Source organism: Pinus tabuliformis, chromosome 7 (genome assembly GCF_031772625.1).
Source record: "Pinus tabuliformis cultivar Carrire ecotype Pingquan chromosome 7, CPIR1, whole genome shotgun sequence".
Taxonomy (NCBI): Eukaryota; Viridiplantae; Streptophyta; class Pinopsida; order Pinales; family Pinaceae; genus Pinus; species Pinus tabuliformis.
The window spans coordinates 877907646-877915730 of NC_142293.1; positions in this window are offsets into that span (position 1 = coordinate 877907646).

Sequence of the window (8085 nt, forward strand, 5' to 3'; positions counted from 1 at the left end):
TTGTTGGAACCTTTCATTGATGAGAGGATATATATGTTGTTGTCATTATGTCATGGGTTGCATATGGTGCACTTATGGATGATGTCTATATGTTGCTTAAATTGCATTTGGAGAAGCTAATAATGGTGTCTTGTTCTTGATATTGATAAGGAAGATGCATATCATATGATCATTAAATATGTTTCTTGATGATGTTGGTTATCACTTCTATTCTACTTAGTGATTTGTGACACTTAAGGTACTCTTTGTTTGCACATATATTGATGCATAAATATGCTACCTATGGTGTTGTGATTCAAGAGATTAATTGAGGATTGTGGATCTTCCGATATATGTAGAGAGTATGTTGACCTTGATGACATGAGGTCAAGAGGATGAGTTGATGACAAAAAAAAATGTACAATCATGTGCTTCTGCTACAATTGATTGGTAATGCTTGGAAACATTGCATACTTGGTCACATGGTGACGATATTGGAGAGATTGATGCATACATTGTCTTATCTTAAATGTTGATGATGAAGATGTTCATGTTGTTCTCATTATGACATCTATGTTGTTGCTATCAGATGATTATGTTGTATATTCCTATATGGTGCATGGTGGTTGTTGATGACTATCATGGTCTTGCTACTCCATTGTTGAGATTCTTATTTATGGTTATAAATGTCATATATGTCTCTTGATGTAAAGGTCATGAAAAGACCCATGTTGTAATCATTGTAAAATTTATTCATGTATGGGCTATTGGGATCAAGTCATGTTATATATGTAATCCCATTATTTTGGGACATTGATGTAAAATTTGGGTCCAATATGTAAACCCAATATGTTGAGTGACTAATGTAATCATGGGAGCATAGAGTCATTGGTGATAGGCAAGGTCATATTTGGTTGAGTCATAAAGCCTTCTATTTTTTATTGTATATCTTTAAAAGGTCCAACATATGCTCAGGGGGAGCATGATTAGTATGCAGATTTCATGATTCATATTCAGCATATCAAACTTACAACAATAAGCACTACAAGGGAAGTACTTCATTCAACCTGATTCATCCCTTTGCACTTGATGTCAAAGGGGGAGAGAATACTTGGTGTTTGGAGAGAAGACTTGGTGTTTGCATATGTGCTTGCAGGTGTTTGAGGGCAGTCTCCAAGCACCACAGTGGTTGACATCAAGTCCAAAGGGGGAGAATGTTGGAATTCTGTCAAATGTGTTGTCTTTGATGGAAAATTGCTTGATAAATATGTCCTTGATGTCAACATAGTGATAATATGATGATTGTGGAACTAATTCAAATATCAAGAATATTGGTACACATGTTACAGAGGATATGGACAGATAAATGGTAGTTCAATTACAAATGGATGAAAAATCTAAATATTAAAAAGTATACACAGTTCCTGTGAAGTAGGTTTATGTACATACGTATGTCATATGAGAAAAAGTCACGTACATAATATGAACCATGGAAATGTGGATACCAGGGACCATTACCATGGTAATTTCCCATATTAATTGAGGTGGCAATGTTTATTTGATCTTGTCAACAAATACTAATGACATTACCAAAGGATTTACCTAAGGTATTGGCTAAGGTAAAATCTATATAAGGAGATGGAGATCAAGGTGTTGGAGGTGCAAGGAAATATTTTATTCATGTGTGATTTGATCTGGAAGAGATCTGCACCAGGAAGCAAGGAGATGGCTCATATATAATAGATCTAAAATTATAGTGAAGACTAATGAATACACTTGATTGATATATTTATGTTTGTATCTAACAATGTTAGATATGAATATAATGATGTGTGATTGTAGCAATATGTGTGTCGAAATTTGGGTTTAATAGATGTTATGATTTACAGCAAAGATATGATTCAGTAGTTTAAGATCTGTACGCAAGTTTCTTTCATTATGATCACGTACATACATAGATCTATTTCTATTTAGTCATGCATATATTATGAGATATCTTTTTCAATTTATACACAATTACAATCACTTATATACACAGGTTTTCTTAATAATAGTTGCATATATATTTTGACATAAATTTGGTTAGGGTTTGTAGAGCTGCTTGATGATGAGATTTGATTATTTTTGTTGTATTTGTTGTTTTCTATCAATGATATCTTGATCAGGATGATTTGTATATTTTTTGGATTGGTTGTGCATTTATTTGATCTAGGTGTTATTGGTTTTCTTTAGTATTTAGTGGTTTGATGATATAGTGATTCATTTGGTTTACAGTGCTTCAATGATTGTATTTCAAATATAGTATGATGTTTTGTATTGAGAATAATGTTGGGTGTGGTTCCAATGTGAAAATTTGATGAAAGTTTGCCTACAATTTTTGTGTATTTGAGACATGTGTATCTAGTATGAAATATTATGAAACATGTTCTAAGAGAGGTGTTGAAGGTTGGAGCCTTCAACAAGGGAGTCAGAGGTTCCTTCCAGTGGTAACTGGTAATTTTTTTTCTGGGCGTAGCTTCTCCCTTCTGGTAGGAGACAGTAAAAGAGATCAGGGGGTTGTAGCTCCCTTCCAGTGGGTGTTAGAGAATGAGTGGAGGTTGTAGCCTTTGGAAGGTGGGTTCCTACGTGCTAAGAGTCTACACTAGTACAAGATGTAATGAATATTTTCTTTATAATAAAATAAGAAGACAAAGACGACAATAGCAGTGGTTTTCTCCCACATTGGGTTTCCACCTAAAATCATGATGTTCTATGTGTGTTGTTTATGTGATGTGATTTATCTATTCATTACTTCATACTTGATGGTTAATGAATTAATAATGAAATGCTTAAGTTAACTCATTGATGGAAGTTATGAAAAATTAAGTAAACTAGATACACACAGTTTTATTTCACTGAAGTCACGTACACACGTGTGTTGCATAAATAACAGTATCTTACAGATTAATGAATATGAAATTGAAAGTAAAATTAAATTAAAAATATTTATTTTCCCCCCACCATCTCAGTATTTTTCCTAACATCTATCTTGTAGATATTTTTCCCTTTCCTGTAGAAGTTGTTTTTCTTCCTATAGCTCCGTAGTTTCTACTTGTAATTCCTTGACCCTAGTTGCCTTAGTGGTTGGAATTATTTGCAATGTTTGAGGTTTCTTTCCCTTGGTTTTGAGGGAGGTGACTTCCTCAATTTTCCCTATGCCCTTTCACAATTCTCCTTCTCGATGGCTGAAAAATTCTTCAATTGTAATGGGGATTGTTGAAGGAGGTTGAGGCTTCCCTTGTTTGATCTTAGCGCTCCTTTTTTCTTTTGAAATATAAAACGACTTTCTTGGGATGCCTTCTTTTGGTTTTGATAGGTGTACTAAGGGATGCTATGGTGTAATCCACCTCTTTTTCTATATTCCTTTTATGACAGGCTTGCTTTCTCTCTTGTTTTCTCTTCTTTTAAGGTTTGGAGGACTCCCCAAGGGTCTATTTTTCTACCTTTGGTTTCCATTTCTCTTCCTTCTTCTCTTCTGTGGCTTCTTCTTCAATTTCTTCTTTCTTCTCTTCAGCCTCTTATTCCTCTTCTTCAAATTATTATTCCTCTTCAAATTCTTCGTTAGAAACACTATATTTGGCAGTCTCTTCATGTTCTAGTAGAGGTTGGGCTTGAGTCTCAATGAAGGCCTCCCTGTCCATGTTGAAAAAATTTGTCCATATCACATGGTTTTCAAGGTGACTCAAGGAATTCATAAAAATAATCCTTATGAGAATATGATTTGCAATGTAATGGTCTTTCCTTCTATCACCCTTGGGCTCATTTCAGTCATAGACTGAAGGAGAAAGTGGGAAATATGGAGCCTACTTGGGATGGGCAGTTATGTCTAGAACCTCAGCTTAAAGATTAGATTAAACTAATAGGCATACACAACAATTAGTCTTCCTTCACAACATATATATTTTAGGATGTGATAAGCCACTTCATCCCATAAGTAAGAGAGGCTCTCCCTTCTAACTCCATTCTTATCCTCAACTATATTTTCTTTAGGGAGGAAGAAAGTATTCTTGGTTGTGATGTATTTTTGTCATATATTCTAATGAGTTATGAATTCAAATGGATGGAAAGTCCTCTTATAACATTGGTGGTACTATCTTCCCCCTGAGAATGAAGGGCCATGCAAAATTCATGGGTTATTTCATCATCATACCCCTTTAGCTTCTCAAAGAACCCCATCCATTGGTGGCTTATGAAGATATCTCTGACAGAAGGATGTTTATGGATTATTTTAGAGTCTGTGGGATCCCTTCTATTGAAACCCCCTACCATGTTTTATATTGTTGCGTCCTCAAGTTTCCTCAAATAATTTTCTGTCAATTGTTGTTTTTTAAATAGCTTAGGGTTTCAACAAAGAGATGAGAGTGGTGATGTTATTGTAGAAATTTTGATTGTAGATTAACTTAATTATGCAATATAACTAAAGAAAAATACTTAATCTACTTCTACAATCAAACTTGCGGAAGCTTAATAGATTTGAGCGAGGCCAATCAGAACACATATAATAGAGAAGAAGAATCAATACACATGAAACGCAAAAGAATACTCTGGGGAAAGCCTCAGCTAAAAACCCCACTATTTGTATTATCATACAAGTGGAAATATCTCAAGATTACACACAGCTTTAGCTCTCACAGCTATCCAACTCTTAGTACAATCCCTCACTGCTGCTCATAGACAGAATAGACTACTTATATGCCTTCTCCTCAGCCCTTCAAACCTCCCATTTCCTTGCACAATTTTCCCTGGGTGATCCAGCTGTAACCTTGTGTGACACTGATCTCACACATTGCTCCAACACACCGTAAAACTCAACAAATCTCAAGGAATGAATTCCTTCTGCATGCAATATATTTTCTTATAGGAAAATTCTTGCAACTGATAGTACACTGTCCCTGTCTTTAATCTCAACTGGGTCTTTTTCTAAATAGACATGCAAGGGTTATTTATGAGAGAATATTTAGTTATCTGGAGTACTCTAGTTGCATGCATGCATGCATTAACTAACTGAACTCACAATTAGTTCCTTAAACTGTTTGGAACTAATTTAACTGGACTTAACTCAGTTAACTGAGCTAACTAATTACAACTCAAATACAAATCATCCTTATCTCTTTAATTAATGGATAATCTCTTTAATGTAAGGGATAACTATTGCATGACTTCACAAAGAATTCTAGCTTGAATTTCTCCCACTAATTAACTCAAGATGAATTAATAATTATTTTCCAAGCAGCTGGTGAGACTAAATTCGAATTTTAATTCAAGGATAAATTAAAATTGGAATATTCTTGTTGCCACATTTCAACACTCCCTCTCAACAATAAAGGGATTATCTGCCACCCCAATCCTGTCTCTATGGAACTCGAATTTACACTTTGACAATGCCTTAGTCAAAATGTTATCATCTTGCTCCTTGGTCAAAATATACTGCAACAACATGATCCTCCTTACCACACAATCTCTAAGATGATGATACCAGATGTCGATGTGCTTGGATATATCATGAAATACTGGATTATTAGAGAGTTTAATACAACTCTGATTGTGAAAATAGACCACAGTTGGATCCATTCTCTGATCAAACAAACCAACTAGAATTTTCTGCATCCAAATGGCCTCACATGCTGCCTGACTTGCAGCCATGTATTCAGCCTCTGCCGAGCTGAGTGCAACCGACCTCTGTTTCCTACTATACCAAGAAACTGCAGCTGACCCAAGGTTGAAAATTCCTCCTGATGTGCTCTTCCAATCTGATGGACACCCTTCCCAATCTGCATCAGTGAAGCCTTGTAGCTTCACTGCCTCTGTCCGTCTATACCATAATCCATATTGAGATGTGCCTCTGAGGTATCTCAAAGCATGCTTAGCTGCCTTCCAAAACATCTTGGTAGGTTGAACCATTTCTTGACTCAATTGGTTTATTGCATAGCACAAATCTAGTTGTGTGTTCACTGAATACATCAGTGAACCCACAAGCTGCCGATACACGGTAGCCTCTACTACTTCTCGTGAAGTAGCATCCTCTTTCCTCCAGTTACTTGCTAGAGGAGTCTGCATGAGATTGCACTTCTCCATGTGCAATCTCCTAAGTATCTCATTGGCATACTTTCCCTCAGACACAAACAACTCCCCATCCTTTTTCCACACTTCCATGCCAAGGAAGTAGTGCATGAGACCCATGTCTTTCATCTTGAATTCTCTTGCAAGGTCCTCCTTGCAAGACATGCTTAACTGATCATCACCTGTTAATATGAGATCATAAACATAAAGAAAAATGATCAATGGCTTACCTTTCACAATGATGTGATATACGTTCGCATCCGCTTCACTCTTTGTGAAGCCCAACCCTGTGAATTAGTTGCCGATCCTGATGTACCAAGCATGAGGTGATTACTTCAGCCTGTACAAATCTCTCATGAGTCGGCACACATGCGACTCATGATCGAAGGTCTCAAAACCTTCTGGATGCTCTATGTACATCTCTTCCTCAATCTTGCCATTGAGGAATGCAGTCTTCACATCCATCTGATGGATCTTCCAACCCATATGTGCTGATAGTGCCAACATTGATCTGATATATGAGTACCTTGCTGCAGGAGCAAAAGTCTCATCATAGTCGATCCCCTCGACCTGTGAGAAACCACAGGCAACAAATCTTGCCTTATGTTTCTCCACACTACCATCAACATCTTGATTTACCTTGTAAAGCCAACAGGAACTCACAACTAACTTGTTATCCGGTCTTGGAACCACATCCCAAACACTATTCCGAACTAAGGATTCATACTCCTCCACCATAGCATCAACCCAAATCAGTTGCTCCACTACTTCCTCAAAGGAATATGGCTCGGTATCAACACATTCCTCAACAAGGGCCATGTATCCAGTGTACATCTCAGGTGACCTCCTCTGTCTGCGCTGAGAAGATGGTTCTCCCACATTCTCTCTTATATTCGATAATAATCTATTAGCTTCTCTTGTGCGCTTCTGTCCATCTCTGGAAGACTCTTCTTGAGTGGATGTCTCCACTCCTGGAACCTCTACATGTGGCTACTCCACATCAATATGAGGCTCCTCCTCCTTAGTAACCAAAAGTTCCTCCACAGCCCGTAGTTGGAGCTCCCTCTCAAAGGAAGCTCGCATGGCCTTTTGCTCATCAAACTTGAGATCTCTGTGAACCACTGTCCTCCGACTAGTAGGCAAGTACACCTAATAGTTGTGAGGTGTATTCGTGTACCCCAAAAGTATTCCCAACTCAGTTGTCTGCTCAAGCTAACGGCTTAATAGCCCCTCTCCGGACAGGCCTATTGCTGCTTGGGTGCGGGCACAACAAATACATAGCAGGCACAATAAAAGATAGGAAGCTTCGCCCCTCATTACTCTCACTTGCTTTCCTATACTGCGCCCACCTCACATAATGCCACATAATGTGGGTAATTATTTTTTGGCTCAGGATATCAATCACGAGATTGCAAATCAACTCATGGGTCTCATTGTATATTTGAGTGTAGAAGATGCAAATAAAGATATTTTCTCATTTATCAACTGTCCCGCTTCCCCATTTGTTTGTCCCGGAAACTCCACCTTGCTTTAGGAAAGAATCGCCCTTCGAGCGGAAGAGAGCAAGTGACAAGGAGATCTTCGTTATTATTTCTAATTAGAAGTTGTAGGTGCTAGGGCTAAAGGTGCAGTCTGGCCTTTCAATATCAACCAACCAGGAGATATTTCTACCGTCCATCTCAAGCCTTGCCTTGTAGGGTGGCCTTCATTTGAAGGGGGCTGAGATATGATCTGATCGACTGCGTAAGTCCACACGAATAGCAACCGATACCAGGGACAGTATACGGAAAAGAAAGTTATTTTTTAAGAACAGTTAGTCCTTAGGCTGGATTGAAGGGATAGTGGCTAAACACCTGATAGGCCGCTTCCCGAAGTCCGACTCCACTCCGGATATAATCTATGGACAGAAAATGCATGCGGGGCTCAAATACATCAGATTTATTCTGGATATAATAAATCCAAGTTTTTCTAGTTTCATCATCAATAAAAGTAACATAATAACGAGAG